The sequence below is a fragment of the Myotis lucifugus genome, unplaced genomic scaffold (genome assembly GCF_000147115.1).
Source record: "Myotis lucifugus unplaced genomic scaffold, Myoluc2.0 scaffold_7, whole genome shotgun sequence".
Lineage (NCBI taxonomy): Eukaryota > Metazoa > Chordata > Mammalia > Chiroptera > Vespertilionidae > Myotis > Myotis lucifugus.
Genome location: NW_005871055.1, coordinates 7,678,588 through 7,698,512, shown reverse-complemented (window position 1 = coordinate 7,698,512; position 19,925 = coordinate 7,678,588). Strand labels below are relative to the sequence as shown.

At 37.8% G+C, this 19,925-nt stretch overlaps 1 pseudogene; it reads right to left on the bottom strand.

Moving 5' to 3' along the window:
- Window positions 1–17,406: 17,406 nt before the first annotated feature.
- On the bottom strand, window positions 17,407–18,016 carry LOC102437239 (annotated as a pseudogene).
- Between the last annotated feature and the right edge of the window lie 1,909 nt (window positions 18,017–19,925).

Sequence of the window (19,925 nt, the reverse complement as noted above, 5' to 3'; positions counted from 1 at the left end):
GAGAAAGGAATCAAGAGCATACAATGGAGTCAAGACAGTCTCTTCAATATATGCTGCTGGGAAAATTGGTCAGATACATGCGAAAAAATGAAACTAGATCACCAGCTTACACCATACACAAAAATAAACTCAAATGGTTAAAGGACTTAAATGTAAGATGGGAAACAATAAAAATCTTAGAAGACTCCATAAGCCGCAAAATATCAGACATATGTCGTAGCAATATCTTTACCAATACAGCTCCTAAGGCAATGGAATCTAAGGAGAAAATAAACAAATAGGACTATATCAAAATAAAAAGCTACTGCACAGCAAAAGAAACCATCAACAAAACAACAAGAAAACCCACTGCATGGGAGAACATATTTGCCAATGCTATTTAAGATAAGGGTTTAATTTCCAAAATCTACAGGGAACTCATATAACTCAACAAATGGAAGATAAACAATCCAATCAAAAAATAAGCAAAGGACCTAAATAGACACTTTTTGAAAAAGGACACAGAGAAGACTGAGAGACATATGAAAACATGCTCAAAGTCACTAATCATGCGAGAGATGCAAATCAAAACAACAATGAGGTACCGTCTCACACCTGTCAAAATGGCTATCATCAACAAATCAACAAATGACAAGTGCTGGAGAGGATGTGGAGAAAAGGGAACACTCCTGCACTGCTGGTGGGAATGCAGACTGGTGTAGCCACTATGGAAGACAGTGTGGAGTTTCCCCAAAAAGTTAAAAATGGACCCAGCCATTCCATTTCTAGGAATATATCCCAAGAAACCAGAAACGCCAATTAGCGGCACAATTTACAATAGCTAAAATTTGGAAACAGCCTAAGTGCCCATCAGCAGGTGAGTGGATTAAAAAACGGTGGTACATCTACACAATGGGATACTATGCTGTTATAAAAATGAAGGAACTTTTACCATTTGCAACAGCATGGATGGAACTGGAGAGCATTATTCTAAGTGAAATAAGCCAGTCAGAGAAAGATAAATATCATATGATCTCACTCCTATGTGGGCTATAATGAACAACATAAACTGATGAACAGAAATAGATCCAGAGACAAGGTAACACTGAACAGGCTGTCCAACCTCAGAGAGAAGGCAGGGGAGGGGTGTTATTAGGGATCAACCAAAGGACTTGTATGCATGCATATGAGCATAACCAATGGCCACAGACACTGGGGCGGTGGGGGCTTGTCCTGAGGGGTTGGGGTGGTGGTGGTGGGGGTCAATCAGGAAAAAAGGAGACATATGTAATACTTTAAATAATAAAAAATAATATGAAGCCTTTTTTTCTGAAGATAATTAGATACTAAAACATTTAAGAAAAATAAACAAGTAAACAAATAGAATAAAAAAACAAAGTAGAAATATTAGCATTAGAGTGGAGGCCATGTATTCAAATTATGGAAATATAAATTTCATTTTTTGTCCTAATTATAAGGGGGGCTTTCCATTTTACCAATAATATAAAATTGCAGACTGTATGTGAGGATCAATAACTGAAATTTCATTCATGTCATATGGTTCACAACCAAATCTTGTTTTACAAACCAATGCAAACTATAGTAAAAAAAGAGTTCTAGATTTATGTTATTTTTGACAGCTTTCTTCAGGAGGTAAATAATATGACAATAATTAATCAATGTCTAATTATGCCTACATCCGTTTGCTCCAAGAAAAAGAACAACATAATGATCTGAGAAACCCAGATCTGTAGTTTGAGAAGGGAAACTGGTCTCCTTTTGACAGTCCAACAAACTCAAATTTGAATTTTTGAGAAAAGAGAATTTCCCTTTAAAGAATAAATAGAGAAACCACATTTGCATCCTTATTTATGAGAGCATACCTGTGAGGGTAATTGAGATAAACAGGTAGGTAAGTATGACAGTCCATTAATTAGAGCAGACTTTGAATGGTTCTAAGTGATAGAAATCTTTAGCTATGTGTGCCATTTAATTTAAAAATGTAAATCAAGTAAGCAATTAAAGTGACTTTATCCTAAATTTGAGCTCATTATTTGCCAAAAATTCTCAATTCTTGCTTATGTGATTACGCAGAGTTTAAGTATAATTAATAAAGTTACTTCCCTTCACTATGCTCTATAAAATGCCACTTTGCTATCCTGACTTCCCAACAGATTTATAAAATGAAGAAATAGGTCTGTATGTTTGGGGATAAAGACAAAAGCTGCTCTCTCAAGGCAAGCAAAAGGAAACTTAAAAACAAGTGCCACTGAACCCACGTACTTACAAATTACTCATGGAATTGGAGAGCTCTTCATTTCAAGATGATAATTGTAAGGTATAATTGCAAGACCATCAATAAAGGATTCAATTATATTTTCTGTGCACTGTTTACTCAGAAAGAAAATGATTTTCACATAAAATCCCAAGTCATTATCTTTTCTCAAACCTGCTTTTTTCCCTTATAAGCCTAACTTAGATAGTAGTACCCAAGTCACCTCCTCCAGTGTTAGTCCCCGAATCATCTTTTAAATTTGTTCACTGCTTCCTACCCCCAGTGCCATTGTGGAGGTTCAGGTCTTCATCATCTCTGTCCTGCACTTCTGCCCAGACTCAGGATTTTCTAACTGACTCCATTTACCTTCAACGCCTCCCCCCTCAGTCCATTCTATACACGGATTTGTCTTTCCAAAATGGAAGCATGATCACGTCCTTTCCCTATTTTAGAACCTTCACTTGCTTCTCATTGATGACATAGCTTTTTATTCTATCTTCCATCTTCATTTCCCACCTGTACACCACACATCCAGGTTACAGAACATGCTTCATGTACTTCTCTGTCCTTCCATGTATGACTCTATCAGCACGGAATGTCTTTCACCTTGTTTCCTTGTTTTGTTGTAAGATGCTGTTTAAATATCACAACCTCTGATTCTTTTGCTGTTTTTTTTCCAGTCCAAGCATGTTCACTTTTCTCTGTGCTTTCAGGGTAATTTGTACGTATTTTTAATTTAAGTAATCATTTTACCTCCTAATTATTTGATTACATTTTGTTTTTCTTTCTTCCACATACTAAGCTACTAGACTGCAACATGTCAAAGTCAAAGGCTAACAAGGGCCAAATAAACAAGGTTTAAGTTTATGTGGGCCACAAAAAACCAAAAGCTTAAATTTTCACAGAAACATAGGTTTACTAGTATTTCGATAGAGACATAAGTAATTGTTAACATAAAATAATAGAACATTTTAATAAAAATTAATATTTTTTCTTGAACATTAACTTACCAAACACTGAATGACTGTACAAATTAATAAACATAATGCAAATAAACCTATTTTTCTTGTTCTCTGAAAGAGAAATATTTCCTGTTGCACACACCAAACAAGTCAGTACAAGATTAATGACGTGGCAATCAGCTGCTAAAATATTCACTGCTAGTATTAGTGGAGAGAAATGGTGTGCCTGCGTGTAAGGCATGTAAGGGAAATGAATGCAACACGATTATAGCAATCAGTCATTAGCGAACTTTGTAGTTCGTTATTAATAATTATGTATAGCAAGATATTGTCAAAATTAAGTTATGAAATTTTTATTAAAACATTTCTTACATACCGTTATATTGGCTGGGCCACAAAAATATTCGTTGTGGGCCATGGGTCGTGAGTTTGACATGCTTATATTAGAGAGTAGGAGCTATCTTATTTATCATTGTATCTCTAGGCATAGCACATTGACTGATTCAGAGTTGCCACTCAATAAATATTTGATAAACAAAGAAACCAGAGTTGATACTTTCCTGCAACTTATTACATTTGTATGGATTATGGTACCATCAACAATGTGCTGATTATGTATGATGTTGATAGCAATAACATAACCAGAATTATCTTACTACTTTGTACTCCACAGAAGAGAGCCATGAATATGCATCTAATATGCTTGATTTCTGGAGATAAAGTAGCATAATTTCTCAAAATACTGGATGAGAAAATTGTACATGGCTCAGGAGAACAATGTGTTATTTGACATTTGCCATGAAAGCTTTCAAAATAAAAATATAAATTCTCCCTACCTCTGGGTTATTTCCCCTAATCTCTTTGCTACAAGAGATCACACTTTTCTTCTTGAACATACAATATTTTTAGAGTACTCTGCTCTTATGAAGCATTCTGCAACCCCTGGTTAACCTTTTTAGATCTCAGTGTTCTTATCTGTATAATGAAACTAATGGTACTGAGCTGTTCTCCCAGAGATGTTTGATTAAATATATTTCTTGACATTGTACAGACCCTGTATACATAAGCAAGGATTTTAAAAATAAAATGTTCTACATACACAGAAAATTGTTTCATTTTGCATTATTTTAAAAGTAAGCACAGCACCTTAGCTGGGTGACTCAATTGGTTGGAACATTGTCTTGTTCACCAAAAAGGTTGTGGGTTTGGGTCCTGGTCAGGGCACATACCTAGGTTGTGGGTTCAGTCCCCGGTCTGGGTGTGTATGGTAGACAACTGATTGATGTTTCCCTTCATATCAATGTTTCTCTTTCTTTTTCTTTCTTTCTCTCTTTCTCTTTCTTTCTTTCTTTCTTTCTTTCTTTCTTTCTTTCTTTCTTTCTTTCTTTCTTTCTTTCTTTCTTTCTTTCTTTCTTTCTTTCTTCCTTCCTTCCTTCCTTCCTTCCTTCCTTCCTTCCTTCCTTCCTTCCTTCCTTCCTTCCTTTCTCTCTCTCTCTCTCTCTCTCTCTCTCTCTCTCTCTCTCTCTCTCTTCCTTCTTCTCTCTCTAAAAATCAATTTAAAAAATCTCATTCGGTGAGGATCTAAAAAAAGTAAGCACATTTCCAAGAAGAACATTTGCACCATCAGCAGACATTTCAAAAAGAATCTAAGGTAAAAATTGTTATTGCTGCAGTGAATGTTTTATCTGGAGATGATAAGATAGGTAAGTATTTCAAAACATCTTTACTCATGATTTTTAATAGGAAAAGCCTTCTTGGTGGAATGTGGGATAATTTTATCTTCACTCATACTGTTTATTAAACGGGATTTAAAAATATGTTTTTACACCAAGGCAGCCCTATGTTTGGTTGTATCTTCTCACAGTATCTCCTTTGCCACTTCAAGTAGGAATAGAGCCCAGAATTTCTGATGTAATGCCCTCTCCTGGCAATTTTTCTGTCATTTTATGTGGGAAAAAGGGCTGCATTGATCTCCCACATTAGCAGAGCTAAACTGGCTTAGGTGGGCAGGGTCACTTTTTCCACAACTCTAATTTTTCTGTCCATCTGAATTCTCCTTTACTTTTACCTCTTTTGTGACAATTGCCAATTTATTTCCCAGTGATAATTAGATCCAGATAGGCAGAGAGGAGAAGCCAATAGAGAAAGGGAGAAATGAATGCAAACAAATAGGAAAATATAAACAAAATATATTCAAGATGCTTTTGAGATGCTGAAAAGTGGTAAGATGAATTAAGTTTTTCTAAAAAAATATTATCGGGTAATATTTCAACTCATATCCTCCTTTCATCTATCCCATTTAGATTCAGTTGTTAACAGGTGAATAAGTGAATGTTTCTTTCAGTAAAGTTCTGTAAAAAATAAGGACAATCTAGCCAGAAGAAATAGCATATAAAAAGTTTCTGACTCCAGGAATTGGACGTAATTGATGTACAACAGAATCATCTGGAAATATATATATCTTTTAATTGTTCAAAGTATTACATATGTCTCCTTTTTCCCGATTGACCCCCTCCCCCGCATCTCCCAGCCCCCATGACAAGCCCCCACCACCCCAGAGTCCCTGTCCATTGGCATGCATGCATATAAGTCCTTTGGTTGATCTCCTACCCTACTCCCCCTCACCTGCCTTCTCTCTGGGGTTGGACGGTCTGTTCAGTGTTTCCTTGTCTCTGGATCTATATATGTTCATCAGTTTAAGTTGTTCATTATATCCCACATATGAGTGAAATCATGTGATACTTATCTTTTTCTGACTGGCTTATTTCACTTAGCATAATGCTCTCCAGTTCCATCCATTCTGTTGCAAATGGTAAAAGTTCCTTCATTTTTATAGCAGCATAGTATTCCATTGTGTAGATGTACCACTGTTTTTTAATCCACTCATATTCTGATGGGCACTTAGACTGTTTCCAAATCTTAGCTATGATGAATTGTGCTGCTATGAACATAGGGGTGCATATATCCTTTCTGATTAGTGTTTCTGGTTTCTTGGGATATATTCCCAGAAGTGGGATTACTGGGTCGAATGGGAGTTGCATTTCAAATTTTTTGAGGAAACTCCATACTGTCTTCCACAGTGGCTGCACCAGTATGCATTCCCACCAGCAGTGCATGAGGATTCCTTTTTTCCCACATCCTCACCAGCACTTGTCATTTGTTGATTTATTGATGATAGCCATTTTGACAGGTGTGAGACGGTACCTCATTGTTGTTTTGATTTGTATCTCTTGGATGATTAGCGACTTTGAGCATGTTTTCATATGTCTCTCAGTCTTCTCTATGTCCTCTTTCGAAAAGTGTCTATTTAGGTCCTTTGCCTATTTTTTGATTGGATTGTTTATCTTCCTTTTGTGGAGTTGTATAAGTTCCCTGTAAATTTTGGAAATTAAACCCTTATCTTAAATAGCATTGACAAATATGTTTTCCCATGCAGTGGGTTTTCTTGTTGTTTTGTTGATTGTTTCTTTGCTGTGCAGAAGCTTTTCATTTTGATGTAGTCCCATTTGTTTATTTTCTCCTTAGATTCCATTGCCTTAGGAGCTGTATTGGTAAAGATATTGCTACGACATATGTCTGATATTTTGCTGCTTATGGAGTCTTCTAAGATTTTTATTGTTTCCCATCTTACATTTAAGTCCTTTAACCATTTTGAGTTTATTTTTGTGTAGGTTGGTGATCTAGTTTCATTTTTTTGCATGTATCTGACCAATTTTCCCAGCACCATTTATTGAAGAGACTGTCTTGACTCCATTGTATGCTCTTGATTCCTTTGTCAAATATTAATTGAGCATAGTGGCTTGGGTCAATTCTGGGTTCTCTATTCTGTTCCATTGGTCTATATATTTGTTCTTGTGCCAGTGCCAGGCAGTTTTGAGAACAGTGGCTTAGTTATATAGCTTGATGTCTGGTATTGGGATCCCTCCAACTTTGTTCTTCTTTCTCAGGATTGCTGTGACTAATCGGGGTCTTTTTTTATTCCAGATTTTTTGAGAGTTTGTTCTAGGTCTGTGAAATATGCCATTGGTATTTTACAAGGGATTTCATTGAATCTACAAATTGCTTTGAGTAGTATGGACATTTTAATGATGTTGATTCTACCAATCCATGAACATGGTATGTTCTTCCATTTCTTTATGTCTTCCTCTATCTCTTTTTTTCAATGTCCTGTAGTTTTCCAAGTATAGGTCTTTTACCTCTTTAGTTTTTTCCTAGGTATCTTAATATTTTTGTTGCAATGGTGAATGGGACTGTTTTTGTAGTTTCTCTTTCTGTGTGTTCATTATTGGTGTATAAAAAAACCATAGATTTCTGGGTGTTAATTTTGTATCCTGCTACATTGCCGAATTCATTTATTAAGTCTAGTAGTTTTTTGATGGAGTCTTTGGGGTTTTTTATGTACAATATCATGTCATCTGTGAGTAATGACAGTTTGACTTATTCTTTTCCAATTTGGATGCCTTTTATTTTTTCTTCTTGTCTGATTGCTATGGCTAGCACTTCCAGTACAATGTCATGCAGGAGTGGTGAAAGTGGGCATCCCTGTCTTGTTCCTGTTATTAGGGGAAATGGTTTTAGTTTTTGCCCATTGAGTATGATGTTGGCTGTAGGTTTGTCATATAAGGCTTTTATTATGTTGAGGTATGATCCCTCTATTCCCACTTTGCTGAGAGTTTTTATCAAGAAAGGGTGTAGCCCTGACTGGTTTGGCTCAGTGGATAGAGCATCAGCCTGCGGACTCAAGGGTCCCAGGTTCAATTCCGGTCAAGGGCATGTACCTTGGTTGCGGGCACCTCCCCAGTAGGGGGTGTGCAGGAGGCAGCTGATCGATGTTTCTCTCTCATCAATATTTCTAACTCTCTATCCCTCTCCCTTCCTCTCTGTAAAAAATCAATAAAATATATTTTAAAACAAAGAAACAGAAAAGAAAAGCAGACATCTGTCCAATGTTACTTTAAAAAAAAAAGAAAGGGTGCATGATTTTATCAAATGCTTTTTCTGCATGGGTTGACATGATTATGTAATTTTTGTCTCTCAATTTATTTATGTGATGCATCACATTTATTGATTTGTGGATATTGTATCTTCCTTGCATTCCTGGAATAAATTTTATTTGGTCATGGTGTATGATTTTTCTAATGTAATGCTGGATCTTATTTGCTAGAATTTTGTTGAGGATTTTAGCATCTATGTTCATCAGGGATATTGGCCTGTAGTTCTCTTTCTTTGTGGTGTCTTTATGTATTTTGGACTTAGGGTAATGCTGGCTTCATAGAAAGAGCTTGGAAGTGTGCCTTCCTCTTGAATTTTTTGGAAAAGTCTGAGGAGGGTAGGTTTTAGTTTTTGAATGTTTGGTAGAATTCCCCTTTCAAGCCATCTGGATGAGGGCTTTTGTTTGCTGGAAGATTTTTGATTACTGCTTCAATTTCATCGGTAGTTATCGGCCTATTCAGGTTTTTTAAGTCTTCCTGATTGAGTTTTGGAAGCTTGTATTTTTTGAAGAATATGTCCATTTTGTCTAGGTTGTCCAGTCTGTTGGAGTAGAGTTGTTCATAGTATTTTTTTCCTTTGTATTTCTGTGGGGTCTGTCGTTACTTCACATCTTTCATTTCTGATTTTGTTTATTTGGGTCCTCTCTCTTTGTTTCTTGGTGAGCCTGGCTAGAGGTTCATTAATCTTGGTTATCCTTTCAAAGAACCTGCTCTTGGTTTTATTGATATTTTGTATTTTTTTTTTGGTCTCTATGTCATTTATTTCCATTCTGATCTTTGTTATTGCCTTCTTTCTGCATACTATGGGATTTTCTTGTTGTTCTCTTTCTAATTCTTTAAGTTGTAGGGTTAGATAATTTATTACCATTTTTTCTTATTTTTTGAGGTAGGCCTGTAGAGCTATAAACTTCTCTCTCAGGACTGCTTTCCCTGTGTCCCATAGATTTTGGATTGTTGTGTTTTCATTGTTGTTTGTTACCAGGATGATTTTTATTTCTTCTTTGATCTCTTTGGTAACCCAAACATTGTTTAATAGCATGCTATTTAGCCTCCAAATGTTTGATTGTTTTCATTGTAGTTGATTTCTAATTTCATGCCATTGTGATCTGAGAAGATGCTTGGTATGATTTTAATCTTCTTGAATTTGGAGAGACTTTGCCTGTGTCCCAATATGTGGTCTATCTTTGAAAATGTCCCCTGTGTACTTGAGAGGAATGTATATTCTGTAGCTTTGGGGTGAAATGTTCTGAAGATGTTAATTAATTCCATCTGATCTAGTGAGTCATTTGGGATTGATGTTTCTGTGCTGACTTTTTGTTTAGAGGATTTATCCAGTGGTGTCAATGGGGTATTAAAGTCCCCTACTATGACGGTATTGCTGTTGATCTCTCCCTTGATATCTTCCAAAAGTATTTTTTATGTATTTGGGTGCTCCTGTATTGGGTGTATATATATTTACCATAGTTATATCCTCTTGTGGAATTGCTCCCTTTAGTATTATGAAGTGGCCTTCCTTATCTCTTGTTATGGCCTTCACTTTGAGGTTTATTTTGTCAGATATAATTATTGCTACCCCAGCTTTTTTTTCCCATTTCCATTTGCCTGAAAAATGTTTTCAATCCCTTCACTCTCAGTCTGTGTGAATCCTTTGGTCTGAGGTGGGTCTCATGTAGACAGCATATTTATGGGTCATGTTTTCTTATCCATTCAGCTACCCTATGTCTTTTGATTGGAGCATTTAATCCATTTACGTTTAAGGTTATTGTTGATAGGTACTTCTTTGTCGCCACTTTTTTTCTTTATGCTTGGGTTCCTTCTTCCCTTCCTATTTCTTCTTTTTACAGCAGTCCCATTAGTATTTCTTATATTGGTGGCTTGGTGATAATGAACCCCCTTCGCCCTTTTTTTGTCTGTGAAGCTCCTTATTCACCATTAATTTTTGAATGATAGCCTTGCTGGGTATAGTATTCTTGGATTCAGTCCCTTGCTTTGCATCACTTTGCATATTTCATTCCATTCCCTTCTGGTCTGATGTGTTTCTGTTGAGAAATTAGTTGATAGTCTAATGGGAGATCCTTAATAGGTAACTTTCTGTCTCTCTCTGGTAGCCTTAAGATTCTTACTTTGTCATTGGTGTTTGCCAATTTAATTATGATGTGTCTTGGTGTCGGTCTTTTTGGTTTCATCTTGTTTGGGACTCTGTGTGCTTCTTGAACTTGTGTGAGTTTTTTTCTCCCCAATATCAGGGAAGTTTTCTGTCATTACTTCTCCAAACAGGTTTTCTATTCCTTGCTCAGTTTCCTCTCCTTCTGGCACCCCTATTATGCAGGTGTTGTTTCATTTCATGTTGTCCTAAAGCTCCCGTAGGCTCTCCTGTTTTTTAAATTATTTTTCCCAGTTGCTGCTCTGCTTGGGTGTTTTTTTTTTACCTTGTCTTCTAGCTCTCTGATGCGGTCCTCAGCTTCTTCTAGTCTACTGTTGTTACTTTCCATCGTGTTCTTTATTGCGGCTATGTCATTCTTCATTTCCTCCTGGTTCTTCATTTTCTCTTGATTCTTACACATACACATGTTGTTGAATTTGTCTTCCATCCTTTTCAGTGTCCTTATGACCATTGCTCTGAATTCTTTCTCTGACAAATTGTTTGCCTCCATTTCATTTATTTCCTTTTCTGGTGATCCTCTTTTTCTTTCTTATGGGGGATGTTTCTTTGTCTCTCCATTTTTACTTCTCTCAGGGTCTCTGGTTATGTGGCTCACTCTCTACCATGCTGACAAAAGGCACAAAATACAACTCTACAAGACATGATGCAGAGGGAACAAAACACGAATGTATTCATGAGTCCGATAACCCCAATAAAAGTGACCACCGGAGAAAAGAGAATTAGTGGAGAGAAAAGAGAGAAAAAATGATATTGAGAAAAGGAAAATGAATAAGAGAGAAAAGAAAAAGAAAAAAAAATAAGTGGAAAAATGTGTGTATATATATATGGAGAAAACTCCACTAAACAAACAAATAAACCAAAAAAAAAATGCAAACAACAAACACCCAGAAAAAAGGGAGAAACTGAATCTGAAGAGGCAGAGCTTATTTCCAGAAAGTAAGGTAAAGGAATTGAATGGATGGGGGAATGGCCACAGTTCAGTTTAGAGGAGGTAGAAAGAGAATGAGTGGGTAAGAAGAAAATTAAAAAAATAAAATAATCAATAAAAATATTTCCCCTTTCTTTAATCTATCTATCTATCTATCTATCTATCATCTATCTATTCATATATTTTTTGGAAAAGGAGAATAGAGTAGAGAGCAAATAGGCTTGAGTTTGGTGAGTGAAACTAATTAAGCAATTAGGAGAGGAAGAGAGCAAGAGATGAGAATAAAAACAAAAGCATAAAAATTGGCTAGCAAAGAAAGAGAAAAGAGAAGGGTGCATGGACTTGGAGCAGGGGAGAAGAAATTAGATATATGAGTAAGTCAACAGAAACTACTATAATAGTAACATGTCAATAAAGCAGATAAGGAAGATCAATTTTTAACAAGGGGTAAAAAGAAAGGAGAGAGAAAAACTAAAGCAGGAACAGGAGAAGAGAAAAGGATAAAAAAGGGAGAAGTGAGGAAGAAAAGATTGATAAAAAGATAAAAATGAGATAAAGTAAAATAATGATTAAAAATGAAAATAAAAGTAGAATGAAGAACAGTAATACAAAAAAATAAAAGGTTAAAAAATAACAAAATAAAATAAAGAAAAAAACCCAAATATTTTTTGGGAAATATTTTTTAACCTTAAGAAAAACCCTTTTTTTTATTGAAGCATAATATACATAGAGGGAATGCATATATTATAACTGTAAGCTTAATGAATTTTCACAAACTGAACATACTATTAACAAGCATCAGTTGGAGAAGTATTTTTTGTTTTTTTTATTTAAAGATATAGCTTTCAGAACTTTTTCCAGAGCCATTGAATCAGAATCTTAAAATCTGGAGCTCAAGAATCTATATTTTATTTATTTATTTATTTATTTATTTATTTATTTATTTCCTCACCCAAGGATATGTTTTTATTGATGAGAGAGAGAGAGAGAGAGAGAGAGAGAGAGAGAGAGAGGAAGGGTGAGAGAGAGAGAGAAAGAGAGAGAGAAACATCGATCAGTTGCCTCTAATATGTGCCCCAAATGGGGATCAAACCCACAACCTTTTGCTGTATAGGATGATGCTCTAACCAACTGAGCCACCTGGCCAGGGTAAGAATCGATACTTTAAATAAATTTGTTGGGACATGCTTTTGGAGCTAGGGGCACTGGGTTAAAATTTTGAACCACTGTCTGGATCCTGGGGTGCGTGAATTTGGTGGAGAGAGAGATATTAGGGTAAGTCATAGAGTCCTGGGGGAAGGTAGAGTAAGGAATTCCCCTGATTTGGAAAGCGTTCCAACAGCTGTTTGAGATAGGAACTATGGCAAAAATTTCCATTTGCCTCCCAGTATTCATTTAATTTCTATTGTTTACTGAAAGAACCCTAATTTTCAGTGAGTCACATAATAGTTACTGGGAATAAAGACTACATCTTGGCTTTTCCTGCAACTAGATTTGGTCATGTAACTAAATTTTAGCCATGGGATATAAGTAGAAGTGTCATATATGACTGGAAAGTCTTTAAAGGACTGAGGTACACTCTTCTTCATCCTTTCCTTCAGCTAGTGGCTGTACTATAAAAGTATTGGCTGGAGGTTAAGAAGCCTTTTTATCTAGGTGGACAAAATTAGGGATGGTAGAGCAGAAAGCTGGAAGGAACTTGGTTTCCTTAGAACTTCATGGAACTCTGTAGTACCAATTCAGAACTTTTAATAAAATATTTTGTTTCACTATTATCAATCTGTATTTTCTAATACTCCAAATGAAATTAATCCTAACTGATACAGAGGAGTTTCTTGTTCTACACATGCATATCTGAAGGATCCCAGTAAGAGGTGGTGATCTCTCAAGAAAATGGTGTCCTATTACTTGCCAATAAACTACTGAGAGCAAGTTTGGGTTTTGATAATCAACTATTTTTTTAAAAAATTATTTTATTGTTTAAAGTATTACAAATAGTAGTACATATGTTTCCTCTTTTTTCCCCATTGACCTCCCCCCAGCCTTCCTACCCCCCATTTGCAACAGCATGGATGGAACTGGAGAGCATTATGCTAAGTGAAATTAGCCAGTCAGTGAAAGATAAATACCACATGATCTCACTCATTTGTGGAATATAGAGAACATTATAAATTGACTAGAGGCCTGGTGCATGAAATTCAGCCCGGCCTGCATCATCTCCAATCCAGGATCCCTCTCGCAATCTGGAACCACTGGCTCCTAATCGCTCACCTGCCTGCCAGCCTGATCCCTCTAACTGCTCTCCCCTCCTGGCCTGATCTCCCTAACTGCCTAACTGCTCCCCCCTGCTGGCCTGATCCCCCTAACTGCCCTCCCCTGCTGGCCTGATCCTCTTAACTGCCTAACTGCTCTCCCTGACAGCCTGGTCCCTCTAACTGCTCTCCCCTCCTGGCCTGATCCCCCTAACTGCCTAACTGCCTGCCACCTTCTTTCTTCTCCCTTGGCGCTGGCCTTCTCCCTTCTGCCTTCTCCCACGGCGCTGGCCTTCTCCCTTCTGCCTTCTCCCACGGCGCTGGCCTTCTCCCTTCTGCCTTCTCCCATGGTGATTGATGAAACCATTTAATCACCTTCTCCCTTCTGCCTTCTCCCATGGTGCCAGCCTTCTCCCTTCTGCCTTCTCCTGCGGTGCCAGCATTCTCACCTTCTCCCTTCTCCCACAGTGCTGGCCTTCTCCCTTCTGCTTTCTCCCTTCTGCCTTCTCCCATGGCCTCTGCAAAAGGGACCTCAGTGCTGAACAGGCCTTCACATCTGCCGCAGCTGCCAGCCCTTAGCCCTTGCAGCCGCTGTGGTTTTGTCTGGAAGGATGTCCAGAAGACATCCAGTCTAACTAGCATATTACCCTTTTATTAGTATAGATAATCAACTCTTAAACAAGATAAGCTTGTTCAATATTGTATAGTAGGAGTTTGCTTTCTAGGAGCTGTTTATGTGTGTGTGTGTGTGTTTTTGTTTGTTTGTTTGTTTTTCATAGGCTTTACCTGAACCAGGTTTTATCTGGTAGCTGCAGCACATTACTGGGATTCTTTAGAGTGGCTTTATTGTGTGTGTGAGTGCAGGAGAGTGTCAGCCTTATCATGTCATAGCTTTGGGGGAATGCTATGGATTAGGGCAAGTTTCCAGTGGCAGCTAGGAAACTTTCCTAAAGAGATGAAGCTGGCACAAGCTAGGTGTGTTGTCAGGTCTTAAACCAAGATAAGCAGGCCCTGGCCAGTGTTGCTTAGTGGTTAGATTGTCGGCCTGTGCACCGAAGGTTCGAGGGTTCCATTCCCCATTAAGGGCATGTACCTGGGTTGAGGTTCCATCCTGGTCAGGCACGTATGGGAGGCAATGAATTGATGTGTCTTTCCTACATCAATGTTGCTCTCCCTCTCTCGCTCTCTCTCCTGCCCTCCCTCCCTTCCACTCTCTCTAAAAATCAATGGAAAAAAATATCCTCAGATGAGGATTAACAACAAAAGATAAGCAGGAATGGATTCTCACTACAGTTCCAGTGCCAATGGGAGCACTGAACCAGTTTGGGGGATGGGGCTGAAGCAGAGGCAGGGAAGAGCAGACGGTCCGAGGGCACCAGATTGCCTAGGATTGACTGACTCAGGTCTGCAGCGAGACCAACTCCAAAGCCCTACTAGCTAGTGCCTGGGATTCCTAGTGCATGAATACTCTCTATTTTGGGCAGAAATTGGATAGGGCTGAGGCTCCTGGTAAAAGACAGCATTGACTGAGGCTGAAATGAACAGGAGAATGGTATTGTCTGACATTTTGCAAGTTACTTAATTCTGCTTAGCCTCAATTTCCTATTTTCATAGCATCTGTAAAACTGGGACTAATGCCCTAGCTGGTTTGGCTCTGTGGTTGGAGCATCAGCCAGTGGTTTGAGGGGTCCTGGGTTCCATTCCAGTCAAGGACACATACCTTAGTTGCAGGCTTGATCCCTGGCCCTGGTTGGGGCGTGTGAGGGAGGCAACCAATTGATGTGTTTCTCTCACATGGATGTTTATCTTTCTGTCTCTCCCCTTCCCTTCTGCTCTATCCAAAAAATCAATAGAAAAAAAAATCCTCGGTGAAGATTAACAAAAAACAAAACAAAACAAAAACAAAACCTGGGATTAATAATACCTAGCTTATAGATACTCTATCATAGATTAAAAGAAAAAATTTTATGTGTAAGGAATTTGAAAATTGTGATGAGTTATACAAATGTAAATTATTATTACTAACTTGGGAGAAGGATGGCAGCAATTTAATTTCACAGAACAAATGTCCACAACACTTAAGATGAGAGTATAATTCATTCGTTTGAAGTGAAAGGCAGGTAAATATCATTAGAAGTCAGGATATAATTAGAAGATTTGTAATCTGGTCAGGAAATTTTTGTTAGAGAGATACAGTATTCTTATTTGGGGAAAAATGCAAAGTTTTAAAGAAATCATGTGACAGATTTGTTTACTTTTTAATCATTTCATGGGCAATATGGTTTATCTTAGGAAAGCTATGATTCATAAAATTAGAGTTTATGATTCACCAGAATCAAGAACAGCCATGTTGAGAGTTATTGAACATTGTGTGTTGTTCAGGACAACCATTAAGGATCATATACAAGAGTTAAGAGTGTTTGCTTTTTGCCATAAAAGTAGCATTGGTGCATATAGGTTTACAATTGTATTCATTGTAATAAACCACATTTTATAGGCAACAGGTGTAGCTGACTTATATCCTAAATTGTATGAGGTTGTGCTGTTAAGTTGGCTCTAAAGGGATTTGGAAAGATTTATGAAATTGAGTGACAGGGTGATTCTTGAAATTGACTTTTTAAGACTTGGGCTATTGGACACTCTTAATAAATATTTTGGTGAATGACAGGTTATAGCTACTAAAAGAGCCTCATAATAATAATGAGCTTGTCTTTAAATAGCAGAAAGGCTGTTTAGTGAAAAAAACACAACACACACATTATTTAACTAGAGATTGCTGTATTTTGGACATTCCACAAATTTAATTGGCTCTGAGCATGTGGCCTGACTTCCCCAGCCATTCAGAATAACTTCTACCTGCAGCCAAAGATTACAGGTTCCTTCAAACAGGGTTGTAATCTACTCATACTACTTAAAACAGAATTTGTTCTTAATTAGTGTCTTTTCTAATTATTACAATTAATTTTAAGACAAAAAATCAGTTATGCTTCAAAGAAGGAGAAGGAGAAGGAAAAGAAAGAAGGAAAAATTTATTCCGTACTCTTGTCAGATGAGTTATTTCCTTTATTGCTCCTTTGCCAGTCATCCTGTCCAGGGGCCCCCATGCTTGCTCCTTCTCCTGAGATAAATTATTTAATCTTTATCTTCCTCTCATATTTCAGACAAGTCAGCTAGTCTCACAAAGGCTGCCAGCATTTGAACTTAGCATTTTCAGGTTGATTAAAAAGGACTTTTAAAATTTTTATTTGCTGTTAAATACAATATCACAATTAACTGTAAATAAAATTTTAGAGAAATAGTCTAGAATTCTCCTTAACATAATTGTTTCTTTTATGCTTACTTTGATTATATTGTTGATTCACTTTTTATCTGACAAATACTTATTAAGAGTGTCCAATAGCCCAAGTGTTTCTAGACACTGGAAATACAGCAGGGAACAAACAACCCTGCTCCCATGGGCTTTTCATCCGAATGTAGAGGGAGAGCAAATAAACAGAAAAATATTATGCTAGATGGTGTTAAATTCTAAAGAGACAAATAAAACAAGATAATGGTTGGGAATGTGGGTTCGGGTAGGGGAGCTACAGTTAGCTTTTATATCCTCTTCCAGTCACACTCATATTCTTACTCTGTACTCTGTAAGATCTTGTATGCTTCTCCCTGAAAAATGCCAAATCCTCACTGCCCTCCAAAACCCCCACAAATATATATTTAATGACATAGTATGAACTTTATTTTTTCATAGCATTCGTATGGCATTTAATGCAATGAACACTAACAAGAGGCTTGATGCTAATTCTTTTTTTTTGGTCCTAAATGGTTTATTAGGTAAGAATTTTATAAACATTACTTATATTAGCGGTAATGGTGGAGCTGGAGGGTATTGCGCCTTCTCCAAGCTGCACGGCGGGAACCACCAATAGTGCGGTGGAACTTGTGGCCCTTCCCAAGGCCAGGCTCTTGCGCCCGCAGATGTCAGCCCTCGCATCTCCCTGTGCTTGTGGACTGGTCTGGTGATCCACCGGGTGTCAGGATTTCTTCTGATAGCTTTATGGAATGGATCAATGAGAATAACCTCAAAGAATTTGTACGTGGAATCTTCACCAACCCAGTAAGAATTCAGGGCTCTCAGAGCCCCACAGTGGCGTCCAGCTCGCTCTTTGGCGACAGACTGAAGACTTCGAGCAAACTCCAGCTGGTTAACACCGTGATGGACAGGCTGGCCGTAGGTCGCACCCTTAGGAACAGGGCTTTTGCGGCCACCACGGCGCACACGAATCCGATATATGACCTAACCTTGCTTGGCCTTGTAGCCCAGCTGCGCGCTTTGTCGGCCGGATGGAGCGGGGGCCCCCGTGGAGCGCGGAGAGCTGGCGGTACTGCCAGCAGCGCACCCGGAGAAGGAAGCGCAGTACATCGGATGCCTCTTCCTCCCTGGCTCCTGGATGTACCTGTAAGCGCCCATCGTGGTTTACCTGATGGCTGCGGCCAGGCGGAAAGGAAGAGCCTCTCTCCGATGCTAACTCCTAAATGGAGAAAATCAGAGGACATAGATCAGAAAGCATCAAATAATACATATTAATTGAGGTATAGCTATATTTGCCAAAACAAAAATAATATTTAATTTAAAAAATGTAATGGGTATAGCCATGGTTACCCAGGAAATTCAGATGAAAGAATTTGTTACTGAGGATGAATGTTGAGATTTATCTAAACTGGTGGTTTAAAAGTGGATTAAATTTACCAGGGACTTGCTTATCTTTCTATTAAACTATCTAAAGTTACAAGGTTGGTTGACTAAAGCAACAGTAGCTACTGCAGCAACAAAACTTCTTTAACATTTGATACCACGCACTGAGCATTTAAGGCACAGTTAGGTTATCTTCTGTGGATTAACTTATTTCTTGTCTTAAGCAGTATCAGCATTTACCAAATTAGTGAGTTAGTGTTACACTCAAGAAGTTATTTATTTACCTTGGCCTCCTTTACCTGGTGTTGCTGAAATACACTTTACACGTTTGCTGATTGATCTTATTCCCAGTTTAGGATTCAGCTCTCATGTAAACAGCGATCACTCCCAAATCTGTATCCTCACAGTGGTCTCTTGAGTTTTAGCCTGGTATATTTGACTCTTTTCTGGACATAAACTGTCTGTATCATTGGGACACAATCGAATAGACCTCAAAGTCAAACATATTCTCTTGCCACCTTTCACTCCTGTTAAAATTGTTCCTCCACATGCATTCCCTTCCTCAAGTAATGATTATCAATTACTCATGGCCAAAAAGAAAACTGGGAGTCTTTTGAGTGACTCCAATGGCATTCTGGGATAGACATTGGTTGCTAAACCTCATCCTTGCTTTGTAGGTCATGGACCTAGCCCACTGACTCCTCACTTACTTTTTACCTTAATCCTGCACCTCTGCAGGCTTTGCCTTTTGCATCTTCTTAGTCTCTCACTGAGCTAGGTGAAATAACTAGAATTGGAATAATCAATTTAGAAGTTATTGTTTAAACTAGGGGTCAACAAATTTTTTTCTGGAAGGTGTCAACTAGTAAATAGTTTAGGCTTTAAAGACCATTTGGTCTAACTACTCAACTCTGCGGTTATAGCACAAAATAGCCATAGATAATATGTAAATAAATGAGTGTGTGTACTTCAGTAAAAATTCAAAAAACAGACAGTGGGTCAGACTTGGCCTGTGAGCTATTGTTTGCTGATGCCTTATTTAGACCAGAGCATTGGATGAGATTGCCTATGACAATAGACTGAGAAGGCCAGGAGGCTCTGGAGAGAATCCAGAGACACATCATTGTTGAAGTTGTTGGCTTAGAAAAATAATGTAGTGAAGGAGAATGGTCAGAGAAGTAGAGAGAAAATTAGGATATGGATATGTCCTACAAGTCAAGTATATCTCCATTATTATCAAAGGCTGAGGAGAGATGAAGTAGGATGTGTTGAAATCTGTGTGAGTTTGGGCCTGAGACCAAGGTACTTTGTGACAAAGGTGGACAGAAAGCTGGAACTAAGGTATGATGGGCTGAAGTTTAATTCTGGGGCCCAGGCCATTCAAGGAAGATTAGGGATAGAAGGAAGCAATAAACAGTTCAGGGTATCTAAGACCCAGGTCTTGCTCAGGATGCACAAAATATCAATTCTGGATAGCAAATTTTCTGTGTTCTAGAGTGGTGGAATTTTGAAATATATGGTCTTATATTTAATCCAAAAATGTGGATACCTGTCCTGAAAGACATATGAACATTGACTCCTCAATAGGTTATCACTGTAAGATATCACTGTCTAGTTTCTGGTGGGGAAATTGAAAATAGTCTCTAGAAAGCTTGACATGGATGAAACCATTAATCAACAAACT